Raw genomic sequence first — 27,200 nt, 5'->3', positions numbered from 1 at the left:
AGGCACGTAGCCAGGGGGGCGGCCCATAAGGCCCGGGACCCCCCCCCCCCCCCCCCCCGCCCGAAAATCTTCTATTTTGCTGGGATCTCCTCTCCCCCCCCCCCCCTCATACAGCATTTTGTCATGGGCGCCCCCCCCCCCCCCCCCCCTCAAGGGCGCCCGCCCCCGCCCCCCCCCCCCCCCCCCCCCCCCCCCGAAACAAAATTCTGGCTACGTGCCTATGAGGAGGCTAGGGTAGAGGGATGGTGCGCGGACGCAAAGGCTGCCTGCGTTTGTCTGCACTCACTGTTCGAAAGAGAGCCTTTGCGCGAGAAGCAAACGGCGCTTTCGTTCGCCGATTGGAGCAATAGAAACTCCATAAATCGGAGCTGTGCGCTGCGAAATCCCCCGCGAGCTCTCCTCTTCTCCTCTCCCTCAGTTTCAATCCGTAGAGTGTAGCGTGTTTTCGACCTGTAAGTGTACCTTTCCCTGGAGAAAAGTGAACTCTTCCGAACGCACGCTGAAGTAGGCCACCGGAGACACCACGAAATGGATCGAAATTTCCGTGGTAACCAAAAAGGGTCGCCATTGAAAATAATGGAGTGTTTACGGGGAAACGACGAAGTTGGAAAGGGAATTGATAAAACACGAGCGACCTTTCTGCTCATCAATGATCAACGCTGAGACTCAGTCCGTGTATAAACGTTGAAGGCCACCGGACAAAGTATAGTCCTTCCCTTCCCTAATCAATCGTTCGAGTTAAAAAAAAAAACAAAAAAAAAACATCGTGAGAATGTGTGCACTCTTTTTCTCGCACAATGTCTCCGAGATAGATTGCGACAGGGATTTAATTGTGGAATCTATACCTCCACCGTAGAATACGATTATTATCGACAAGTATATGCCGAGAGAAATATATTAAAAGGAGTGTTACTCTATCTGAAGTGTTCGTAAAACAAATAAAAGTAATAGAATTACCGAAAAATCATAATATCCGAATTGTTATTGACGCTTATGTGGCTATGCAGAGGAATTTATGATAACTTTTATGTGTCTCCTTGGCGCCATACATTTCGAAACGAGCCGAGAAACTCAGGGAGAAAAAGAAAGAAATACTCGAAAAAAGAAAACGTCGGGAGCGAGGACAGAGACAGGACTTCTTACAATGAACAACAGAACATAGATTCTATGTTCTGTTGCTCATTGAAAGAAGTCATTTCTGCGTCCTCGTCCCCGATGTTTTATTGTTTCAAGTATTTATATTAATTCAACAACACGCTCGTTTTCAATTATTAGAGGAGAAAAGCTCTGCACGCGGAGATGTCAGAGTGCCGAGCCCTGTCTGATTGAGTAGTGCGTAGACTTCAGGCACGTAGCCAGGATTTTGATTAGGGAGGGGGGGGGGGGGAGGGGTGTCGCCCATGACAAAATACTGCATGAGGAGGAGGGAGAGAGGAGGCCGGAGCAAAATGGAAGATTACGGAATGAAGGGCTCATTACCCCCGCCCTCTTAGATAGGTGCCTGGTAGACCTATAGCTAGCCGCCTTAGTGTCCACTGCACTTGTTAAACACATTAACACTGGCATGAACAAATACGTTCATGCCCTGATTCTTTGCCAAAAAACGGTTTAATAAATTAATAATTAATTTATAATTAACCGACTAATTATTTCATTGTACACTTAAGTGCTCACTTAGTGGCCGCTTCTAGCACGTGGTCCATAGGACGACGTACAATATAAAATGTTACATTTCAGGAAAAAAAAAAAGAAGCGGAGGGAACGCTAAAAAGATCAAAGAAATTTAATATGCAAATGTATATTATGTTGGTTTATCTCATGCCGGGGGGGGGGGGGGCTGAGTCGAACCTAAATATTGCAAAGCAGTTGGATAATTCTTTTTTGGAGGAGGTAGTCTTTTCCGCAAGCGCATACCCTTTGTGGAGAAACAAACTTTACACAGACCGCTGTTTACAGAGAACGTTCGCTTTCGTTTCAACCTCGACGACATAATAATCGTCTTAACAACTAAGGAAATAATCTGAGAACGGAGAACACCCTAGTTTTAATGAAAAATAAAAATATACCATAGTGGTTTTCAGGTGGGACTTAAATATATAAATATTATCCGCTTTGCAACGTGTTACCACTGTAAAGAAACCTGCACGCAGTAAATCTTAGTGTATATTAGGTAAAAGTATGATTTCGATCGTCATACCCTGATTATAGTTATATCACTCCCTACGCGTAGCTTTTGTTTTAAATCAAAAAGAAAGCTATGCTTTTGTGTCCTTTCTATTCATCGCTACCTTCCATAACCTCAATCGCAGAACAGACGAATGTGCTCCCATTTCCAGTGACATTTCAAGTGTTTCGACCCGCTTCCAGTAATCTGCTCTCACCCATTGTCAGCCATATTTTCTTTTATTGAGCGATTGTTTTAAATATATCTGTTTTTTTTTTTTTCCCTTACTTTTTTCATGACGACGACGTCGTCTGCTACTTGACTTCCGCCGTCTGCTAGTTTCAGTTCGAGCATTCGACTCATTTACACGTGCACTCATTTCCCTAGCCCCCGTGGTCGTTGGGGCACGAGCGGCAGCAACCGTGCTACCCTTACCGTTCCCATGGCAACGACGCTAGAAAAAAGAAAGGGAGGGAAAGGGAAGTGAAAGAGAAAGAGAGAGGAAGGTAATGACGTCGCGAGCAAAACTGACTCCCAAATGAAGTCAAAAGAGGGGGGAGCGGAGTGGGGAAGGGAAGTTGACCGGCGCCCTCTACCGGGTGGCCCGGAAAGCGACACGCAGGGGTCATTCCGCGAAACACCTCTCCCGAAGGCGGCCACGAGTTTCATTTTTTTGGGGGGTGGGGTGATGCGAGCCGGGTGTGTCGGCGTTTCGAAGGTCGTGACGGATGGAAATGGTGCCGCCGCGCTCTCGTGAAATGCGCCCGACACCGTGACAGTTCCCACCGATGACGTCCGCGAACGGCTGACGGTGACCGGCGTCGCGTCCGTCGACGGCCGTGCCGTTCGTATCTTGAGCCGACGGAGATCGTGGTGTCACGCCGGAGAAGAGAAACCCTGAGTCATGGTGCGCCCAGGCAGCTGTCTCTGGTTTCCAACGTGACTACTAAAGACGCGGGTGAGTCTGAGGAGTTCACAGCAATACTCCTATATAGGCTTCCGACAACCTAGAAGGGCTGCAGTGCAATATGTGTTAAACGATATACAGAGTTGGGATACTTCCCTCGTTGAGTGGACTTTGTGGTCTGGGGAGCGGTAGTGTAATGCTTGGTGTTGCCTACGCTCTAAATCATATGGTCTGTCAGGTACCCCATTTAAAGGGCTGGCTGCTGCGGTTTTGCCTTGTGATGGAAAAGGACTCCCTGATCTTGTGCAGTACAATACACTGTTTTAAGATGAACAATGATTATTGACTTTTAGAAGATGTAACTACTCATTCTAAACGCTCTTGTTCGATGGTCATTTTAATTTTTTTTTTATCACAGTTCCTTTCAATGCGTGTAGATCGAGCCACGCATATTGCATTCCTGTACAATACAAACGAACGGAACGTGGTCGATCCGAAGATTTCTCCCCACGCACAGAGTTTTAGGTTGGTCGCACTGGGAAAATAAAAAAAAAAATCACCAAGAAAATACAACGCTTGACTCAATTTCGAAGACCCTGGTGCCAAAGGATAAACACATTTTGGCGGTGTTGGTGATTTCAAAGCGAAATGTGCTTTTCCATTTGCGCTGCAGCTATTAAGATAAAAATATTGGTTCTCCGTGGATGAAGTATTTGTTGTGTTAATTTCGCCGGGGTATGATTTTTTATGTTTACGTAAAGCTCATCAGAATTTATTCTTGGTCATTATCATTGTTTATTTTGCCAGCCTTCTCGTGATAGTATCTAAACCAAATAATTAAAGTGAAAAAAAAAAAAAACAGAACACGATTTTGCATAGCATCCCCGTTTTATCAAGGTTGTCAAAGTTTTTAAAATTAATATTGCGCTAATTTTTATTGGCATTCAGAACAAGAATGTGAAAACAAATCTAGTCCAATAACCAGTGCTTTCACCTGACCGTGTTTTTACTAAGCTGAATATATGTAGGTTTCCGTGCCATCTTGATAAACTACGAGGTTGTGTTTTTGTACGCCTGACCCCAAAACAAACTTAAAACTTTATATAAACATTCGAGTTGCAGTTCTAGAATGTACATTCTTAAACGAGTAATGTGTGCTGAAGTGTTCTCTGCGTCAGGGTGCACGAAATTATAAAGCTCATTTATAACTGTTGGGGCAAATATCTGTTTGTTTTTAATTATGTTTCCGTTCACTTTTTCTTCTTTTTTTACATAGTGGCTCTCTTTTAAAACAGTAAAGATATTTGCCGGGCTCTTATTGCAATGCCCTGCTATTAACCCGTAAAATGTGTCAATTAACTTTGATATACAGTTATCCTCTTTCCTCTTTAAAAAAATTTGCCTCATTAACTTGAGCCGGTGTGTAAATAAGTTTCAGATAGTGGCCTTCATACAAATGTGTCTAGTTACAGTTACATTTGCTCACAAACGGTAAACAAAAATAATATTTTAATTACCCTTAAATTCTTCCACGTTGATATTCGCTGCCCATCAATTCAATTTCCGACGCGCACAAGATATTGATACACTCCTGTTTAACTTCACATTATGTTCATGGAAGGGATGAAGATATGCACAACATATAACGATCATGTTAAGTCTAAATTTGTGTCAATTTGGGTATTTGAACAAAATAATTAGAAATATGTATATAACTGAACTAGGCTGCAAGTTATGTTAAAACTATAACTAACCTAAGGGTACAAGGCACGTAGCCAGGATTTTGATAGGGGGTGGGGGGTGGGGGGCGCCCACGACCAAATGCTGGATGAGGGGGAGGGGGGGAGAAGAGGCCTCAGCAAAATGGAAAATTTCGAGGGGGGGGGGCATGACCCCCCCCCCCCCCTCTCTGGCTACGTGCCTGGTGCAGCTACTGAAATATAATTGCAACTTAAAACATACTTGTTTAATAGTGAAAGTTGAAAGAATAATACTTTTAATTGGCTACGCTTCTCTTTTTGTTCGAAGCCTCCGTAATGGTTGTAGAAATAGCTCTTTAGAAGTATTCTGTTTATAGCACCTAATAGCACACTATTTGTCACGATTCTTTCCTGAGCATACTAGTCAATTCTTCATTGAGAGCAATTTGAATTTCTAATCTCGTAGTTCTTATTTCATCCAAATTTATTGCATCATCAGAGAGATATAAGCACGAAAGGAACATAATCTTTGTCCTTGAACTATATCTACTTTATATATTTCGAACATGGCGCGGTAGTGCCAAGAACATGCAATCTAAAACGTATGTATAGACTAGGAGATCCATCGTTACCTCTCTTTCTGGTTTTCCCTCATCACGCAGAGAAAAAAATAATTAACAAAAAGAGGGCATAAAGGTTTCGATCGGTAAATTCGCTCTTAAGCAAGAAAGAGTTCGGCGGAAAAACCAGACGTGTCTTTCCGCGTACATGCCATGCATGCATCCATCTCGTGTAAGAGAAGGGGAGGAGGTATGAGGGGGGAGAGGGCGTGTGTACATCTGAGTCAGCGCGGCTGCCTGCGTTCCGGGAACTTCTGGGAAATCAATACTGTCGCAGATAATAGTTTGCCCCGAATAACAAGTGGAATACGCGGTGCAAGGTTGGTTGGTCTGCGCCCCGCCCAGTCAAACACACACACAAAAAAGAAGGAAAAAAGCGAAAAGCGTCTGGCGATAAAAGAACGCAACTATTTAAACACGAGTTGAAATCTTTTTCGGTACTTTTTTATCTAAACTTTTAAACTTCCTGACCTGATTTTGACCCCCTCCCATGAGTTTCCCGACCGCGACGTGATTCACTTCTCCAATTGCAATACTGCCTTGATATATGTGCCCTCATTTTTTCTCCCTGATTTGCGTTCATTGCTGTCACGTTCGTTGTATGACAGGCGATAAACGGTTTGTTCTTTCTGTCTATTTCTTTTATCTTGTTTCGAGGTTGTTTTTTTATATTTAGTTTGTAATTTGAAACTTTTATTGGCTCACTTATTAGATCCACCTGGGGATTACGCAAATGTTATATATTTTTTTCTTTTTAGCATGGGGATCTACCAACTTTGTTGACAGATTATTTCGTGTACTATAGTTAGAAAAAACTAATTAATGTAAGTTTAATTCATCACAGATATACCCTGGTTTATAATGTACTTTGATCCGAAGTTGAGTAGCCCAGAAGCGCACTTGTGTCTTTAAAACCTAGCTAGGTAGCTAAACTTTATTTCGATCAACCATTAGAATCTTTTCTGTAATTTTATGGAGTGTTGTAAACGTTTAAATTGTTTTTAGATTCAATATACATACATCATTTAAATACATATTATGGCCACTTACGAAATAAAACGTCTGAGATCAAACTTCTTAACTACACTAGCTACTATTTATCATGGAAGTGTTTTTATAACACACCTAAAAAAGGTAGATTCCTTATAGTGCAAGTGAAAACGAACTGCGTCAATGTTGGACTCGAAAGCAAATAGTGTCTTTTAATACAACGTCACGTTTCAAGAAGTAACACAATAAAGGCGTATTGTGACGTTACTGCTAAGAGCAATTAGAAAAACCAATGCTCGCCAAAAACATCTTGATATCAAAGATCAGAAATCAGTCTGCTGCATCTCCTAGAGATCGAACTGAATCAACCATTTACTTTTTGATCTTTCACCAAGCTTCCAGGAAGACACAAGCTCCGTCTTTTTTTTTTTCTTTTTCTCAAGTATACACAAGCACAGATTCGAGCAGTAGAATAACTCAAAAGAGCAAGCTCCCAACTTAGCTATACGACTTTACAATGATGTCCAAAGCAATAGCCAATACAGCACTTGGTGCAGGTCTTTCGGAGCTCATTTCCGCGATACTTTATTCGATGGGCACAGCTGTACTTTGTCTCGATAATGTATACGCTTCAAAGCACAGCAATTGTCCGGGAGTTTCGCCAACAAGCATTATGATGGAAACGGTTCTCGGATGTTGGCCACCTAAAACAGAAAACCTCCCAGTGCACTGAAACGAAAACCAAAAGTTAAAAAAATATACTATTTAGGGAAGGCGAACTTCCATAAAACGACATTGAAAAGACATTTTGCCGTGCCGACGATGGCCAGAGCAGAAGGAGAACGCGATGAGTGGCTTTTAAGGGTGGACGGAATTGTTTACGGCTATCGTCAGCTGCCGTGCTCGAAGTCATAAGTTCCTTTTCTTGTTGTTGTTGTCGAGGAGTGCCAAAACGGCGGGCAGACGAATTTCGCAGACTGTGGGCGAGGGACGGGGCTTTGTTTGTTCGGCGGAAGTAAGCGCAAACACGTAGAGAGAGAGAGACGCCATTTTGAGTGGGAATGCATTAGCCCGATAGCCCAGTTTTGCGGTCCGAGGTTACGAACGCGAGTTTCCCATTAGGTTTGGTTACAGGGTGGTTGTATTATGGTTGTAAGCGTAATCTTCGTGTGTAATTCGGAGGGAAGGAACGCCCTTCTAAGAGAATGGAGATTACGTGGGGTACGGAATACGTCTCTTTCGTTAATGGTCGGGCCTCTGTTATGCTAGTTTTATATCTCACTTTTTTTTTGGCGTTAATGGTATTTTGGAGGTCGCCACACTTTTCATTTTTTCATTGTCCCAACTATATACTGAGACTAGAAAAAAAAAAAGTACTCATCAAAAAAGTATTTTTTAAGGAGAGCCACACGATCCCCTGCTTTTTTTTTTTTTGTAACATGATCGATATCTTGTTAATATCTGCCATGTTTATTTATTTTTTTAAGAATCTTTTTTAAGGGGGGACACTACCCAGGAAAATAAATTCTGCAAAAAAACGTTGATTTTAAAAAAAAATACATATTTACATCCACCTATACCCAGAGAGTATTCCCAGAAATTCTCACTAGATTCCACTGCATAGTTAATTTTTTATAAATTATTTTTCTGTCCACCGAAGCTAAAGAAAAGGTAGGGTTTGGAGCACTTTGAACTCCGTTCCACTTTTTGTTATAAATTCCATTTTAGTCAACCTATCGTTTGATAATGCCAATACAGAGAAGGCTCGTTCTTCGCTTTTCCTGACTGAACTTTAATAAGGAATGCGGCTATGGAATGTTTTTGTCACTTTACAGATGTCTTTTATAAAAAAAATGTTGACATTTCGTCAAGGACAGAGAAAACCAAAAAGTTGACCAATTTTGCAGAAGAGAAAATTAATAGAAATAAATGACTTTTTACAAAAAGCTTTTCATAGCCGCACCTTCTAGGCATTCTGCTACATACCTAGAGAATAAAAATCTTGAATATTGTGATAGTTTTCCGACGATAGATTAACTAAACAATGTAGGCATGTTGCTGTTAAAAGCTGACCTAATTTCCTGCCCACTTAACCGGCAGACATGAAATTTTGTTATGCATCCTCTAGTATGACCACCAGCCTACCCTGTGAATTTCATTAATGTTAAGCCAAGGGTTCAAAAGTTGGCCCTCCTAGGGTGTGTGTCCCCTTAACGTCCCCATAATAACGACCTTTTTCACATTATTTATTGTTAAATAAAAACCACTGTTTGCGAAGTAGACCTTACGGAGGAGACAGTTCCACAACGTAACCACCATTATTAATTATCGACATAGTGCAGAAAGAGCAAACAACGACGTTGTCAACGCTCCTCTCTTTGGCCCGATTGTTATCTTAATCGTATACGTCTTCTAGCTTCATGCGTCCCGCAGAACATCAATCTACTTCCCACGCATCCCGTGCGACTAGCCCCAGAGCGAGCACGTCCCTCTCTTAATATTTCATGAAAATCGACCTGGCACTTCGCAGCGACTAAGCTTGGAACTATAGACCGCTTTTGATTGGTAACGTGCATGCATTGTCTGTTCCAGTTTGCTGTACAGACTCTCTCCAATAAAGTCGCGATGTTCTTCCAGAAAAAAAAAATAATAAAACCTGCATCTCCGCCATCGGGCCATAGTGAGCGAATTACAAATGATCGATGATAGCCGCAACATGCGCGCGGCCGAGGTCTTCGATCGATAATAGATTTTCAGTTGGGCAATGCACCAAAATTAAAAAAAAAGAAACCATAAATGCCGATCATATACAAAAATTTTCTACTTTATCCAATATAGATATAAACCCACTGTTTATATACGAGCATATTTGTACACAGATGCTCTTTGCATACACATGCATGTGCAGGTACCAGTGACTAGGGGAGCAAAACGCACCCGAGTGTCCGCTGTTCCCCAGTCAGCGCCGCAGTCCTGGTGTGAAGGGAGAAAAATGACTTAGTGTATGCTATTCGGGATATCATTTCGTTTCTTGCGCCTAAAAGCTGCTTGTGGCTTTGATTGGTGATCACTCGAGTCACTAAATGAGCTATGCTTCAGAGTCACGACACGCCGCAGTATACGAATGGATGAACGGATGCTAACGACTGTACTCTTTATAAGGTGCGGCAGTTGCGTCACCTAGCCTAGAAATCATTTTTGTGCTTAACACCATTATGTTAGTTCTTTGAACCTTTATCTGAAACCGCAGGAAGTGGTTTTCCGCCCACCAGAAACTCCAACACAATCCGCCTGGGCTTCCTGGCGTTGTATGTAAATCTCGGGAGGTCGCATTTTAGAATTGTACTGACCCCCGATTAAGCTCGCTCTGGACGAAATAGCGAAATGGCGGCGCCCGCAAGATAATCGGGGAACGGTGCGCCGCCGATACTGCAAGCATAGCTTATTCAGTCCACCCTAGTGACCCCATTATATAAATCTGAACGCAAACACGCGGACCGATATAAAACAAGACGATTAAAGTAGTGCACCGGACTGTAGATATAATAAAAGCTATTGGCAGTAACTACATTATTGACTGTCAGAAAACTACGAGGAAGGCAATGGAAGGTGGGAGGCATCTGTAAACGAATAAAAGCAAACCTTCGTACTGTCGTCAAAAAATAACCGGGAAGCAGTAAGAAAACTGACAGAGTTGTCAAAAAATGACTAGAAAAAAAGTTAATTGTTGCAAGTTCAGTTATCGAAGAGCACAAGACGAACCGTAGTGAAGGGTAGAATAATTCTCGTAAATCCGAATTGAAGTGCACACTTCTTCGTGCTACCTCGTAATTAAATATAAAAATTTAAAATAATCTCAATGAAAAATTAGAAAACGACAAAAGCAAAAAAAAAGATATTTAAGAAGCTACAAAAAATATGACTTTTTCGAACCTAGAACCATGAACATTGAATGATACGATGTACGCAAATGTTTATACTTGGTTGAGAATCTATAGGAGAATAACTTTAAGCACAAACCTGTTGGTAATTTATGCACAACTACCCTGTGAATCCAAAACAGTTCGATGTAATGAACCATTTTTTACTTGTATTTCGAATTTGACTCCCATTTCTAAACCTCATGACGTTAGAGAAAGAGAGCGCTAGAAAATCCCATTAAATCGCAGGGACTATGGGTTTCAAATGTAAGGGTACAATTTTCCGTTTGTCCTAAATAAATTTGAAAACCGTAAATTGTCAAATATTGAAAGAAGAAATCTTAATGCAATTCGGGAACTTTGTTTTCATTAATAAATAAAAAGAGAATCATCCTTGTAGAGCTGTCAATACATCCGGTTTTATACACTTTCCTTATCTGTATAAATGCACACACTAGACGTTACCTTTCTTTTAGTTTAAAGACGAAAACTGCCTTTGCTAGCTATTTTCAATCAATAAGTGCTGCAGCCTACATCACTGCCTGATGATGTAAATAAAAATGATTGATTGATTACTTGAAATTGAATACGAAAGTCAAAAACTTATTATCTTTGTAAACATACAGTTCTTTTTTTTTTTTCGTATATCTTTAAACATTGCTGCACAAACCTTGGATATATATTCAGCATGACATTTCCAATGCAGTTGTTTATTATAAATGAATATGTATCGCGTTGTCAGTGAACCATTCTGGATGATGTGAATACGTAGCCAAAACTGGGCGTTCTCTACAATACGTTTGACTCAGGAATTACAAAAAAAAAAACAAAAAAAAAACAGTGTCTAGATTTTTAGATGTCATTGGGCGTATACTGTAACGCGATTCACTCGAAACACTAATAATCGTCACTCTTCTAATCAGTTCCGCCAATGAGAGGCGCGATTGATATCGCCCCAACTGTCATGGTCACTGATGATTTAAGGAATGCGGTATATTTCTTATTATAGTCGCGCTCGCGGTTCTCGATTCATTTTTTGTCGGCTAATGCCGCTGCCTAAACTGCGAACCCGTCGCCACCCCCGAAGTTTCATAAGCTGTCGGAGATTCTATTGGAGCCGAAAATGCATCTATAGTCACCGAGAGCTTAAAAACCAGAGGGCGTGCCGAGTCTCTAGCATCTTGTTATCGCTTCGGATTCAATGAGATTCTGCGATCAGCTGATGATAACGCCGAAAACGAACCACGAAGCAACAGGCCTGAACACAATGCGGAGCACAAGGTTGTCAGCTGCTTATTGCACAGGGGTTGCGATGATGTCAAAACGCCAAGCCAACAACAAAACAACAAAACGCCAACAAAAAAATTAACTGATAACCCAACAACAAAACGCCAAACAACAAACAACAAAACGCCAAACAACAAAACAAAACAACAAAACGCCAAGCCAACAACAATAACAACAAAACGCAAACAAAAAAATTAACTGATAGGAAACAAAATCGGGGGTAGACGTGAAGGCATCCAGCATTGAGACATGCCCACTACTCGCTCAATCAGAGCCAATCAGAGCTCGGCGTCGTTGTGACGTCACCGCCCAACTCCTGCGCAAGAAGCAGAAGACTTGGTCTCCGCATAAGCTAGTGGTATACTATGGTGCCTGGAAGGCGTCTCCGAGTGGTGTGTTTACCGAGTCCATTAAAAGTGGCCCCTATCGATTTCGGCCGGATGACGTCATGAAAAAGTCGGAAGACACCTAAGCATTTCTTATGAGTTGTGAATGCGAAAGCAGGAATGTCTAATGGAACGCCGCGGAGTGATCCGCGGAGTTTTGTGGCGCGAGTGATGTTTTTGAGTTGTGGCAGAAAAGCGTCGCTGACGATGTGGATGATGGAGGCGACGGCATGTCGGTCGGTGTTGATCTTAGAACTTTGAAGGGAACGCGTTCCTTTTGAACCAGTGGAACTTGTAACGGGAAATCGGTCCAAGATAGGAAGGAACGAGGAACGAGGTTTCGTCCCTCTTTTGGAGGAACGTGGTCAGACACTGCTCTCTTTCGCCAGTGAGGCCGCATGACAGTGGAAGCGGTTGAAGCATGGTACCGCTCGCCCTTCTGATTGTCTTAACCCATTAAAATAGCGTATTATCACTGACGTTCCAGTTGCATCGCGGAAAAGCATAGACGTATTCGCTTCTGATAGTGCAATAATTTTTAAAACTGTCTCGACAGATGATTTTACTCGCGTCATTCTTTGACCTTTTGGTAAGGGACGAATCGAGAAATAGAACACAATCCTGCTATTCATCATTGCCCCTCGCAAATTCAAATAGCGCTCTCCTGCACCCGGTGCACGAAGATCGATTTTGTTTTTTCTCGTTTGTTTCTTTTTGTCTAGACGGAGCATTCGATTGGCGTCGTTTAGGGGCTAGGCCGGGTTCGTATACCTGTGGCACGTGGATCGAACTGTTTGTTGCTGTTGGATACACGACTGTTCCATGTGCCGCGGGAAAAGGAGCCACCAAACTGGGTCATCCACCGATCGCCGCCACAGTCGGCCAATGTGTGTGCCCGCTTTTTTTTTTTTTTATTGTGCGCATGCGTGTTTCGTTTTTTTTTTTGTTTTTTTTGTGTGTGTGTGTGTGTGTGTTCTTTTTCTTCTGCGGTGGGGCGCTTTTAAACAGAGAAGAAAGAAAATCGGGCGTGGTTCGATAAGAGGTACTCGGTAACAGTACAGCCACTTTATTATCGACTTGCGGAGAGTGTCTTGCGGCATCTACGGAGGTCGCAGGGATGCACCCGTACATAAATCGATGACGTCACACGTGCATCGTCTTCAACGTCCAGGCGCAAAACAATTGCCTGCGGGTGTGTTGGCCAATCACCGACCTCCTCCCTGAGAAAAGGGACGTGACGAATCGTCGATTCCAGCGCCGATCTTTCACAATTCGGACGTTGCATTGCCTCGGAAGACGTTTGCTTTCGAGGTGGCTCGATTATATGCGCGATAAGCGTGCAAAACGTACCATCCCTCCCAAGCAATATGCGCGGAATAAAAAGAAAATCGAACGCATGTTTCATATGTCATGAATATCAAGAAATAATTCTAGGCGGCATTTACAGAAAGTAAAAAAAAAAAAAAAAATCGTTGCATTTCTTTTTTAATAGGGGCGCGCCCGTTCTTAGATCCCTGTGATATGACCACGATGCGATTTACTGAAAGTAAACACGTTAGTATTGTTTAAAACATAAACTAAAACCCAAGAACACACACACACACACAAACGCCTGTCCATTTACTTTCCGGCAACAAACACAGGTAGCCAATCACTGGGAACAACGGAAGGATTCAAGCGAATGATGAAGCCCACAATACGATTAAATCTGAATCTGGGTTCTGCGCAGACAAAAAAACAAACAAAAACGAGCCACTGAATTGGGCGTGGTTCGGGTCTATTTTTTTGCAAAATTTACCACAATTTGTCTCGGCGTGAGGATCGACCTATTACCCACGCCGTCATACAAATAGTATTTCTAGTCGCTTAATAAACAAAGGTAGGCGTTTTTTTTATGCAATAGGAATTTGCTTTTTCGCTTGTTCACCCTCGCATTTCTATAGAATGAACGCGCTCACCTTTCTCACCAAATTACATCGATTTACGAGACACCGACAACTTAAGAAAGGAAAGGCGTGGCCCTTCCTGCATCGTGATTGGCTCTCCCGCGTTCTTATCAGCTAATGCGTCAATCTCATTGGCTGTGGATCTATAATACGGTGCTCTCAGTAACTTCAGTTAATTTACTGCTCTTCCTTATACCCTTTTTTCTTATTTCTTGAGAGAAAAAAATGTGTGTTTTTATTACCTTTGCGTACTCTGAGTTAGATATACCACCCCCTGCGTAATGTCGCACGACCTTGAGGGTAAATAAAAAAGCGATCATACGAACGCATATTCCGAGCTCCGTTATTCGCCGCGTGTTCTGTATGACAATGAACGCACGGGCTTTTTTTAGACTGTTCCGATGCTCCACGCTTTTTTTTGTTTCCGGAAGTAACGGCGAGTTGGATAAAAGAAGAAAAGCTCTTCTTATGACACACAAAGCGGCGGCGGCGCGAGGTCCAAAAGCGAAAGGACAGTACCGAGATAATGTAGACAGTGTGGCACTATCCGAAACGGAAAGCCCTCGCGTTAGCGTTATCAAGGTTGTACTATACTCACAAGCTGAATGTACGGCACGCGCATGTTTAGCGGCGTTGTGTTTGGACAGAGTGCGAGATCCGAACGACGAGACTCGAATGTCAAGTGGAGTCCCAAAAAAAGGACGCAAGTTCCCCCGGCGTTTCCCCAAGTTCCCGTCCGCACCGTCCGCTAATCTCGATGCTGGGACTCGTTCGACGGTCCCAATCGGGTGATTACATCGAAGGAGTGCTTCGTGCGTTTAGGCTTCTATCACGCGTAGTGAAGTATCGTGAAGATGTAGAGCATGTCGGTTCAATTAAAAAAACTCGCGCTTCTTTTAATAAAAGTTGCGCCCTATGAGTTTTTTTTCTTTCTTTTTAACAGTGCAAATGAGAAATACCAACTCAAAGAACGAATCTGGCGGTAGATTAAAACGGTTTTTGATTTTTGTTGATTAATGTATGCTAACCATGTTGAATTAACCTGAGACTGGGGTAGAGAAGAAGCATCAAAACGTAGAAGGGACAGAAAATAGACGGGATGACGTCTCAGTCTCAGGTTAATTCTACATTGTTAATATTCATCAGCTCGCCTGCACCCTTACAATTTTTTCAATGTATGCTACTTCGCTTCAGCTCGAGAGCTCTGCCATGGTTGGTCAACGAGCAAAATCTTTCAATTAAAGTTAATTTATTTCTGGATGACTAAAGCAACCGCAAGTTCTATTATGGTCTATTTCACTAATAAGAACTCTATAAATTTCGCCTCTCAATTCTCAAAAAGAAATAGCGTCACTGCACTCTTCACGACAAACGCACCATTCTTTTGACGTCACGGAGACGAAAGAGAAACAATCAGCGCCATTTTCTTTCTCCAAGATCGGCGCTAAGAAATTTTAGGCTCCGCATAATCACCACTGGGCACTGAGGGGAGGGCTTTGTTGTGGGCGGAATCTCCCCTGTCGTTCTAATATTGCAACAAACTGTAAAACAGAAAACGCCCCTCCTTACTTTGTACCTTGAATGATTCAAAACTAATGGAAGCGTAAGTTTGTTACATTGTGTGTGTAACTGTAACTAAATACATTTGCAAAAAAATACTGTTTTTAATTTATTTTAATTTAATATATGAGGGCAGGAGCTGAGGGAGAGCAGGAGACGAGAGCGCGCGGTTACGTCCGAACGCCGAGCTCTTTGGTATGATTAGTAGTACGCGGAAGGCCGGTGTTCGGCGTTCGCGTTCGAACGCGTTTAACGAGTGCAGTGGAGACAAGGGCAGCTCACTTTGAGTGTACTCAGTGATCATTCCAACCAGAGCTGTACGTTCTGACATTCCCAGAGCTCTCTCGTCTCCTCATCTCCCTCAGTTGCTGCCAACATGTATTCTTTGTTGAGGAGGAACCACATATTTCTAGTAATTATACGAGCCACTCGGAACCCCAAAGAATCCATAAAAACTTATTCGTACACATTGAAATTAAGTAGAGAATCACATACTGTACTAGTTCGCACGTGTAAAGCGTACACGTCTCGACTAGCTGCGACGTCGTTAGACCGCAATTTTGACGACGCGCTTTTCGCTTGATGCGGCTACTGTGCAAAGCGATCGATAACAATTACTTAAGTTGTTTGTCCTGCGGACTCATGAGAGTGGTGGGATAGCGTGCCGCCGTCCACTCTATTCTGCGTGTGCTCATCGTTGTCACGGAAGCCTTGGTGTTTGAAAATAAATAGAATATATAAATATCTAGAAGGCGATATTTGAACAGCATGTACCTCCAAATGTAGAGATATGTAAGAGCAGTTTGGACATTTCGAGTATAATTATGTTCGCGTTTTGTGTGTGCTGATTGAGTAAAACAACATTCACGGTTCTCAACAAGAAATTAATGCTTCAATAAAAATAATTTATACAAAAAAAAAAGTCTTCGTCATCTCGAAAGGACAAGATCGGTGAAACCTTGCTCTAGAGGTTCCAGCTGCGCTCGGAGTATTCGCTCAGGCATAATGCAGACAAGCTTTATCTTCTGATATCATTTTACTGCAGTGGAAGGGACAATCACGTAACAGGGGTATAGGTAGTGCTCCTGATTTGAGCGAAAACAGGGAGAGCTAGCTGATAGGTGCCAGCCTTTGTTCGTACAGAAGGAACACTTCAGAAAGGCACGCGTGCGAGTATTCGACCTCTTTTTGTTTTAGGCCGAAATGTAGAAATTGTTTGAATGCGTGATGACTGCGTTCGTAGAAAGCTGATACTAAAACACTTCCCTCTGTAGATTTATTTTTGTCTTCGCAGAAGCATATTGGACGCGTCCAATGTGTATGCTGCTAGAGATCGGTTTATGCAGAAGAGTAATGACGACACTGATTCAGCGCTGTACAAGGGCTGTTTAACAAGCGAAATATGGCTGCTAACCTGGCGTCTAACGGGAACCCTTTTGTAGTAATAACGCAACCGATCGTTGTTATGCCCCCCCCCCCCCCCCCAAAAAAAAAAAAAAAATATATATATATATATATAAAAACAATATGTTGTGCTAACGCAGTAAACCAACGCCCGAACTGTTGCTACCACACGTCGCAGAGATAAAAAGATAAAGGCGTTCACAAGCCGCCCTATTGGACGCAGATTGCTAGTTTGGTGGCACGTGTTGTCATAGCACCGGGTAAAAGAAATAGTAAAAGAAACCAAAGTAAGTTTTCTGCCTATGAAATGTGATCGGTTCCTAACTCTTTGCAGTAAATTGGGCTGCCAACCGCGGGAAAAACGTTGTTAACAGTCACACACAGACACACACACACACACACACACACACACACACACACACACACACACACACACACAAAAGAAGATACCAACAACTGAAAACTTCCGCATGACCTCATTAATGTGGGCTAGACGAAATAGTACAAACAAATCGCGTTGCAGAGTCTTTCTTCTGCTCTCCTCTTATATTACTGATAGAAAGTATTAGTAGATCGTCCCGATACCTTCGATAACAATACCCGATAACGATACGATGCTTGCGCAAGGGACGGCGGAGTATCGGGTATCGTTATCGTGGTCATCGATACGATCTACAAAAACTATTTATTCAGGTATCATACGGGTTAAATTATGATTCTAATCTTCTTTGTGCTTATCTATTTTTTTTATTTTCCTCAGCCGGAATAATTAACATTCTGACCCTGGATATTGAGAAAGCAGATCACGTTTAAACGATCATCTTTTAAAGTGTCACCGGCAGAGACAACAAGCGTCAAAGTGAACGGAAGGTCCTTTCTGACGTCACGCATTCACGCCGTGACCAGAAAATAATCAAGCCGAACCTTTCAATAAGGGATGCAGCGCGAAACATGCGGTTGCCGCTCGCGAACACGATCAATTTGACTCGCTCGTACACACACACCGCCCCACTCAATTGAAAACCCCTCACCCTCCGGAACAGCCCTCCGGCAATTAATTAATTCTCACGGCGCGAATATATCTACCGCCCGCTATGTTCCTATATACATCGCTTCGCGTGGGCGTGAAAGGTGCTCCGCAGCCGATCACACCATTCCGTCCTTCTCACACAAGCAGGCCCATGCGCAAGCACATACACGCGCGTGCTCCGGAATGCGAAATAGCTTTTCAAATAAAAAAAAAAAAAAAAAAGAAAACAAGAAAGATGGCCGCAACGTAAAAGAGCCGCACCTCATTAGGGCCTGCGGTAGCCACCAACATCTACCTTGGGGCCGCAGCCCCCGACCTGACGGCCAGAGCGGCCGATGTATTCACGGTATTCCAATGAGGGGATCCGCCGCCCGAGGCAGGGGTGCTCCGGGGTCGTCACGGGAATACGTTAAGCCTCGGGTGGCATGCGCAGCCGCCGCGTGATGTGACTCGGAGCGTGTTAGGGAGGGAGGGCAAAGTCCGTGGCATTTTGAGAGCACTGCGCCCGCTAACGACGGCGAAGGTCTTTTGGACAAAGGGCGAAAGGTGCCCAACTTAAACGGGGGGTGCGTGCTCGCGCAGCGCTGCCACTACAGCCTTGACGTTTTCATTAGCGCCGCACTACTTTTGTGGCCCGACAAAGCGGTGTATGAATGCATTTCTTGAGGGGAGCCTTTTTCGATAAGGTCTCTAAATGTAGCCGGATATGTTGTGATTGTTAATGGGGTAGTTACACAAGAGATGCTTTTCGGGGAGAGTGGTTCACATGAGGGATGCTTTTCGGGGGGAGTGATCGCCGGCCCCAGCATTCACACGAACGCCTGGGAGCCGAGAAGGATATCAGTGTTATCAGACATATTTAGCGGTCGCATTCTCGCGAACAGGGCTCGGTGCGCGCTGACAAGAGTAAAACAATGAATGCGTACATAAAACAGCGATACGCGATTATGGCAGCAGCGCTGCTGGACGCAAAAAAAAAAAATAGTTTCCTGTGTTTTTTTTTCTTTCCTTTTTTTGAATGGTTGGATGAAACACGCACACACACACACATACACAAAGAGCAAATTGTGTAATTTAAAATTAGTTGTATGAGGAGCGGCTTGATGCATTGATAAATATCAAAGACTACTACGGGTACCTCGGACGACATGCGCAAACAACGCAAGCCACAAGTTAGGCGATCCCAATGCCGCCGCCCGCATCTCACTGTAGAACTATTTATCTTATTTGTCGTTGTTTTAAGAAATCTCAAACGTATTTGGACGTCGACTATGTCCTGTCTCAGGTTAAGAAAGCAGGACAAGCTTTTCCTGTAAAGCCCTCCACCCTTTCCACTCTAGCAGAGAGAATGCTGGAGAGGAGAATAGTCCCTCCTCGCCTCCTCTCCAGAGTTCGCTCTGCTAAAGTGAAAAGAGCGGAGGACTCTGTGGGAGGAGGTTTTTCTGCTTTATTAACGGCAACAGGGTAAAGCTGTAGAGTTATTTGAAGAGATGGTGAATAGTGGTAAAAAAGAAAATGGTGATGAAATTGATGCTACATCTTTTTTAGGACGAAATAGTATCAACGTATCTGGGCGGCACTGGAAGGATTGAAATGTATACTACGAACACTTCATTTGGTTGTCGCACCTACTGCTTGTTTATCTGGGAAAAAAACAAGCATATAGTCGAAGGCGATAGAAATAATCCTCCCCAAAAATATCCTAGATGGCACAGAGTGGTACCTGGTGTTGCAAGAACCGCGTCTACGACTGGTGCGTTTACAGAGCTACAAAAAAGTGATACCTACAGATTTCCGCCTGATGATGTCATAGAAGTGTCTTGCAGTCGCCGGCCACGATCCTGGCAGTGTCCAGCAGCGATGGAGGTAGTGGTTGACGCCTGTTCTGCTGCAGGTTGTTCTCCAGCTTGACAGCTCAGGGAAGCTTCCGCAACCAGTGGTTGAAACGCTCGGACGACAGAGACGCTCGCGTTCACTCGTTCCTTTTTCCCGGGACGTCCACAGCCAAGATTTCGACATTCGATAAAATGTCACGACGGCTTCTTCGATGTCATTCGTTGCAACTTCACGATCACTTTTGATGCATGGGAGGGATAGGACGCTCAACAAACCAGACGAAGACGCGTTTGTAGCATCTGTGCGGAGAACAAGTTCGTCTGCTTCTTGTACAGGAGTTGCGATAATGTCACAACGTCGAACTCTTATTGGCTGATTGAAAAAAAAAATTGTGGGTAGAGCTCAAGGCACCTAACATTGAGGTCTCCTCACCATTTTTTCACTCAGAGCTCGGCGTCGTTATGACGTCACCGCAACTCCTGCGCACGAAGCAGACGACTTGCTCTCCGCATAGATTTTCCAAGTCGGCTAAAGTTCTGAGGCATCCAAGATATTCCTTTTTCAGCTATAGTTGAAAGCGTAAAAGTTCTCGGAATTATATTTAATCAATACATGTCATGGGACGAAACTGTACAACAGACATGTCTAAAATTATCAAGAGTTGTAGGTATTATGTACAAATATCGCCACATCCTCCCAATCTCGGTTATGCTCCTTATATATAATTCCCTTTTCTACTCAAAATATAATTATTGCTTCTTGGTATGAGGGAATACGACCACTACGAGCATAAAACTGCTACATACTCTACAAAAAAAGCGGTTCGTATTATATGTAATACTGAGTATAATAGTCATACTAGTCCATTATTTATTAAATTGAATATTGTACAGATTCCTAATCAGTATTATTATAAACTTTTTATTGCATTGAAAAGATCTTTTTGCGAAAAAGAAAATATATTCATGTCTATTTCCAACCTTAGGATGAGGGAGCTTAGTTATGAAACTAGGTCTGCAGACGCATGGTTACTGCCGCACTCCAGAACGAACTACGGAAATCGGACATTGAAATATAGAGTACCTCGTTTTTTAAATCGCCTGAGTGAGTTGAATGTAAAAGCTTTGAATGAAAACATAAAAAAATGTACGTTCCATGTTTGTGAGAGAGTGCCCCTGGAATTTGTAAACTTGGCTAAATCAATTACTTTTCCCCCTTCCCCCCTCCCCCATCTAATGTTGTTTATCTTTGTGCTATAAGTGTGATGGTGAAAAAAACCTTTGTATGTACATGCTGTCCTCTTTCGCTGCTGTGGGGAGGCAGAGGCTCGTCAAGCAACAACTGAGTTGCTTTTTTCTCTGTCTCCCCTCTCCAAACGGAGAGAAATAAAGAGTTTGAGTTTGAGCTACAACGATAGTCACAATATTCCTAATATACGTATCTGAAACTGTCATGCGAATGTGTCATTAAAGTTTAGTTAGTTTCTCATAGCATTTATTTCTGTTTTGTATTTCCCGTCTTTTTTTCAGATGCAAAACTGCCATGTGGTTCTGCATGCTTCTACTTCTTGACATTGTGAACGTAGAAGGTAAGTGTATTAGTTTCACATATCAACTACCATCATCAACCAGAATTAGAAGGCGTAACGCTGTCACCAATATGAAAACAAAACCAGATATTTCTATTCGTTTTATTATTGTCCTCATTTTAGTTACTGATTGCTTTTAATACTCGTAGTGTCCATTTTAATTAACTTTTAGATAATTAGACGCAATTTTTTTTTAGTTATATAAACTTGAGAAATCAAATACATACCTAATATTGTTTTCCATACACTGATTATCAGGTTTAAAGGATACCGAATCAACATGTGGTAAAAATCTGGCTTACACAAATTGAGGACAATTGAACAAGGAACCATTAGCATTGGGCATTCGCAAACCCCGGACTTTAACGGTAGGAACAGTCCTGGAAAGAGCCTTATTTATTCAATATAAGGAAATAAAAAAAATTGAAAAAATTGTAAGCATGATATTACATATGTTTATCTCATTTTAGATTGCACGAGGCTGAAAAAAGAAACCTAAGCGAATGAAGAAAGTGGACAGTGCAAAATCATTGAAAATACCAAAATTACACTTTTCTACGAGCCTGTCTCAACCATAATGGACAAACTGCGTCGGATTCAGGCTAATGTAGCACTTGCAAGAACAAGTTTTGCGGAGCGCAAGGTAGTCTTGGCCAATTTGTTGAAATAAATATTTTTTTTCAAAAAGGAACAACAACAATAAACTAGAGTGATGTGTTGAAATAATCTGGAACATCTCTGGAGGCTCACTGTAATCTCTAGTTCATACACGTTCCTTGTCGACTTCTTCCTTTTTACGTTTCCAGCTTCTTTTCTTCTTTTTTTTATATTTTTCTGGTAGAAAATGGTTTTAAGTAGAAGCACTTTGTATGAAGCATTCAACGTGCCTTCGAAATTATCGTTGTCAGGTCGTTTTTTTTTCGGTTTTCTTTCTACAGGCAACGCTCCGAACATCGACTATTCGCACAACATGAGGGTCCTGAAACTTCCCAGGGAAACGCCCATTGGTAAGCCCACGATAACCCAAAATACAAAGCGTCCTTCAATTTTTTTAAACAGTTAAAATATTGCGAGGGCTCGCACAACAGACTTGAATAGTCATGGGCGTGAAGGAAGGCAGATAACACTGGAAAAAGTTGTGCAGGTAAGACAAAATGAAATATTTCGTCATAAATCATATGTAAAAACATTCGTAAGAGAATCACTGTACGAATTCCAGCTAGCCCAAATGCCAACTACATTATTACCTTCCTTAGCCTAGCGATGTTGCCCAATGTCCCGAAATGACGAGACGATACTTCCGGAAATGCTAGCTTGCACTAAAGCACTCGACAACGTTGCGCATGCGCGATGGCTCTGTCAGAGTCTCGAAAGTACAAAAAATACCCACTAAAACTCCCGACTATATTAAAATCTGTCACAGTGTCCAAATCACGCTGCCAGAATTATGCCCGTTCCAACTCGCTGTTGGTGCGGAGCGTAATTCAATCGTACGAATCGTGAGCTCTTATAGTCTGGACAAATACACGACTGGGCCATAAATTGGTTGCTAGTGGAGTCTAATGATTTCTCGACGGGTCTGCTCAGGGACGGTCATCTACAGGCTCAAAGGGTCTGACGGCGACTCGGACGCCCTCACTTTTGGAGCCAACGACGCCGTGGGAAGGGAACTTTTTGAGTTCCGGCAGCTGCATTTCAGCCAGGCTGACGTCGTGCTCAGGAAACCGCTCACGGTATATCTCTGACTTTCCAAACACTTCCTTACTTCCGATGTTCCGCATTTAAGACTCTAAAGTCGCAGTCACAGTGCCCGTATCATTATAAAAGAAAGACATCGTGTTTGTTCCCTGAACTTATCTGCGGATACGCCCCAAAGACCTCAAAAGCAGGTTTGCTTCATACGCATGTACGCTTCCAACATGTCCGCAGACAGTTTCTGTATGCCCAGTAAGGCATGACCGTCAAACAGGAAAAAGACACGCCTCACAGAGTATCTGTAGACTGTCTTTTGTATGATGTGTTCGCATTGCGAATGCGCCTTAAGACGGTACTGCAAGAATAAACACGTTTGCCAGTCCCTGCGTTTATCGCTTCGGTACGGTTTAACTGCACATAACGCACTTACATTCAGACCGCGTTAAAACTCTGACCTGGTGCGTTTAATTCCCTGTTCCTTATTCACAGATGTTTGCCGGACATTAAGATAGGCGCAAGCTCTCCGTTTGCCTCCTGTGTGCACGAATTCTTTGCTAGGTGACATTGCCTCCTTTAGAGTTGTGATATTCATAATCAGGCATGCAAATTTTTTAAAATATATATATATATATAATTAAGCCCCTGGCGTTGTTTCGAAGAAAGTGGGAAACTACAAGTTAAAAAGGCGCTGATTAAAATTCAGTATTTCAGTTTCTTTCGACGGACCCGCTAAGAGCTTAATTTTGGCGAACATAAGCTACATATTTATCATCAAATGTTTATCCGGAACTTCGTGGTTGTCGTCACCATGAAACGGAAAAGACGTGAAAGGCCTAACGGGGAACCCACTCAGGTGTGCTACGGGAAGTGGGAAGCGCGTGTCAAGTGCACGAGACTGGAGTAAGAATATAAAAACTATGCGTACACCTAATCTTATTTTGAAAATATTTATATACGTTTTTTTTTCTTTCAGGAAGAAGAGTACGCGGTCACTATCTTCGTTACCGACGGAGCTGAGGTAAGTACTTTGGCAGCGTTGTAAGGTCAAAAACGTTAAATCCCTGAGATCAAAATGTTCTGATAACCATGTAAGAAAAGATGACGCTGTTCAGCTACGAAACGATACTTATTTGGAAGTGCAGCCGATTTATTTGAAGGTGGCCGCCTAGAGTGGTTGCTCATGCAGCAATGTGTGGGTTATAAAGTAGCGCGTCTGACCGACAGAGACGTGGGCACTGCCCATACACAGAACCGGTTTTACAGAAAGTGAGGCATCTGGCCATGTCTAGAGCCACTAAGTAAGCTACGCTTCAGAATAACGACACTAACATATCTTGGTGCTTAAAATCATAGTTGTCACTTATCTGAAGCTTTATCTGTAACCACGAGACACGCTTTTTCGTCCTCCAGAAATGTTTAAGCAGTTCGCGACAGAGCAAAGCAATATTACATGAGCTTCCTAACACCGAATCTAATGCGGAGGAAGTCGCCCTTTTCAATCACGACGATCGTCAGTTGCGTCTGCTCTGTATTAAGCACCAAATTGTGGCGCCCACAATAATATCGGGGAACAGAGTGTCAATACTCTAACCGTAGCTCATTTAATGACTCTAGGAACGCCCAGTTGTACAGCCAACGTCACCACCTCGGAGTGACATCAGAAACATGAGTTGTCGTATATACAATTAAACGCACAAAAATGACACGAAACAGAAGGTCGCTGGTACAGCCACCGACAGTTTGAGAAACACAGGGCTTGTCGAGTCTCAGGCTTGCAATACATTTTAGCGCTCAAAAACAAGGACAAAGAGACAAGAAACAGACAGCACAGTGCACTACTAACAACTGATTTTATTACATGAAACGACACTTTTATACCATCCGAGTTTCTGATTTCGCTCCACCACTAGCCAACCCGATGCCAGGCCGCGTCATTGAGGAACGCACGCTCCTTGTCCAGTAAATCAATTGACGCCACGCTGACACATGCTGCACCACCCTTCTTAATCTCATCTGCCTCGACTATCGCCCTCACACTACTTTCACGCTTGATCTATTGGCCACCTTTTTCAAGCCATGCGCCGTTTTGTGAATGTACGGTATCACCGCGACCTTTTGTTTATCTCTGAGAACCATTGGGCGAGGGCAATCTTCACTACGCAATCTTTTTAATACGATCTCTGCAATTGACACCACTACATTCTTCGGGAAGCCAGCTGCCAACAACCGCCTATACTGCGTGCCCAGGCCTTCTGACATCACATGGTGGCATGATTTTTTGAGGGCGTTCAATACGCACATATTGGCAATACTCCTTTTTACCAGTTTTGAATGAGCTGAATTGTACGGCAACAGGGGTTTCTGGGCTCTAGATTGGTACATCCAACACACATGTCTTTCAGAAAAGATTAGTCTGATATCAAGAAACTGCAACACAACATCTACCGGTAGTTCCTGGGTTAGTATGAGGGGGTGTAAGACGTTTTTAAAAACAGTAAAGAGGTCATCCACTCTCGACTGGAATTCTGCAGGCCCATGGTTGAACAGACTTAAAAAATCATCCACAAATTTAAAAACTTTGATTTCATTAAAATCATTGCCTTCATTAAGGACAAAAAGACGAGAAACATGTCTGTTTCTCGTCTATTTGTCCTTGTTTTTTGAGCGCTAAAATGTATTCCAAGTTCCAAAACCAACCAGCCCTACAATCTACTCTACTGAGTCTCAGGCATCTTCTTATCGGTCCACAGCCATTGAGATCGCGGCATTGGCCAATAAGAATACCGGAGATCGAATCACGTAGCGAGAAGATATAAGCCACACCCTGGCTTTCTTCAGGTATCACTAACGAGATGGGAGTGATTAGCCTGTCAGCCCCTTTTAAGACGTGGGGAAATAAAGCAAGTTACTGCGAGCGAGACAAGTGAGAAGCTTCCCGACGTCCCAAAGCCACAGTCACACTACTCATACGCCACAGACAAGACACGGTCTTTGCTGCAGCCATGCTGACAAGGTGATCTGAGACTGAAAGAGATATCTGACAAAGTTATCTTCTAGCACGCCTGCAGAGAATTTCTGTACAAGTGTCTGCAGACTGTCTTTTGTATGATGTACGAGCTGTGCGACCTTAATGAAGCCACTTCCAGCCTTATCGATACATCCCACGCCTGCGCAGTTAAGTAAAGATCATCAGGAAGAAAGAAGAAAAAAATGTCAGCTCCCATAAGGGCAAAACGCATTTCTTTTTTTTTTTATGTTGTTTTTCGCGTTGGGGGTGTCATTGACCTCGTCTTCAATATTTGCGCGAGATCTTGAGGCATGCCACGTCTTCTGCCTCGCCTCTTTGTCAAAGAAGAGTAATGATTTTCCGGAAGCTTAAAATCTCGCCCCCTCAATAAACTCGCCAGGAGTGATCAGAGAAACGCTTGTCTGCAGGAACGTAAAGGTAAATGAGTGCCTGACATTGACTTCAATAGCATAGATATACTAAAACCTAAAGGCGTTGTTTGTGATTACAGAAGCAGCACGGAACTCAGTTCGGTAGCATTCAAAGCTTATATGTACAAGATTGTTTCTCTGTTTTTTTCTATCCCAGCCAATTGGGGCGCAAATGAGGCAAACGGCTCGCGCGTTATGCTTGGGAGTAGCAGCCGTATCGGTATTCTACAGTCATTGACAATTTAAGAAATGATATTGCGGCATTAGCCCGTAAGAACGATAACAACGCCGAACGAATCAAGAAGTTTGAACAGGATAAGCCACACCCTTCGTTTCTTAAGCTGTCAGTTAATCTGGCAGTGCCTAGACGAAGCGTAAAGGCATTTTGAAATATCTAGGAGCCATTATAACCAATGCAACTTTCGTTTGCAGACCACGGAGGTGGAGTCCACGATCATCGTCACCAACGGAACGGGTCTCCCGCATCCATTTGTGGATTACATCACGCTTCTTCGGGTACCCGAAGTAAGTGCTCTGGTCGTGCACAGATTTGTTTCCCTAATAATGAAGGAAGCGAAGACCCTTTCTGGAGGTCGTTGCCCGCTCGCGTTCATATCTGTCAAAAAGCGAATCGGGTGCGGCTTGCTCAAAATCCATATATTACAAGGACGGAGTCTCATTTGCGCTTGTGCTCTTGTTAGTAGGGCACCCAAGGCTTGAACAATAAGA

The sequence above is a fragment of the Ixodes scapularis genome, unplaced genomic scaffold (genome assembly GCF_016920785.2).
Source record: "Ixodes scapularis isolate PalLabHiFi unplaced genomic scaffold, ASM1692078v2 PGA_scaffold3__209_contigs__length_174095766, whole genome shotgun sequence".
In the NCBI taxonomy this organism is placed as follows: Eukaryota; Metazoa; Arthropoda; class Arachnida; order Ixodida; family Ixodidae; genus Ixodes; species Ixodes scapularis.
The sequence above is the reverse complement of the archived record's forward strand: the minus strand, read 5'-3'. Positions refer to the sequence as shown.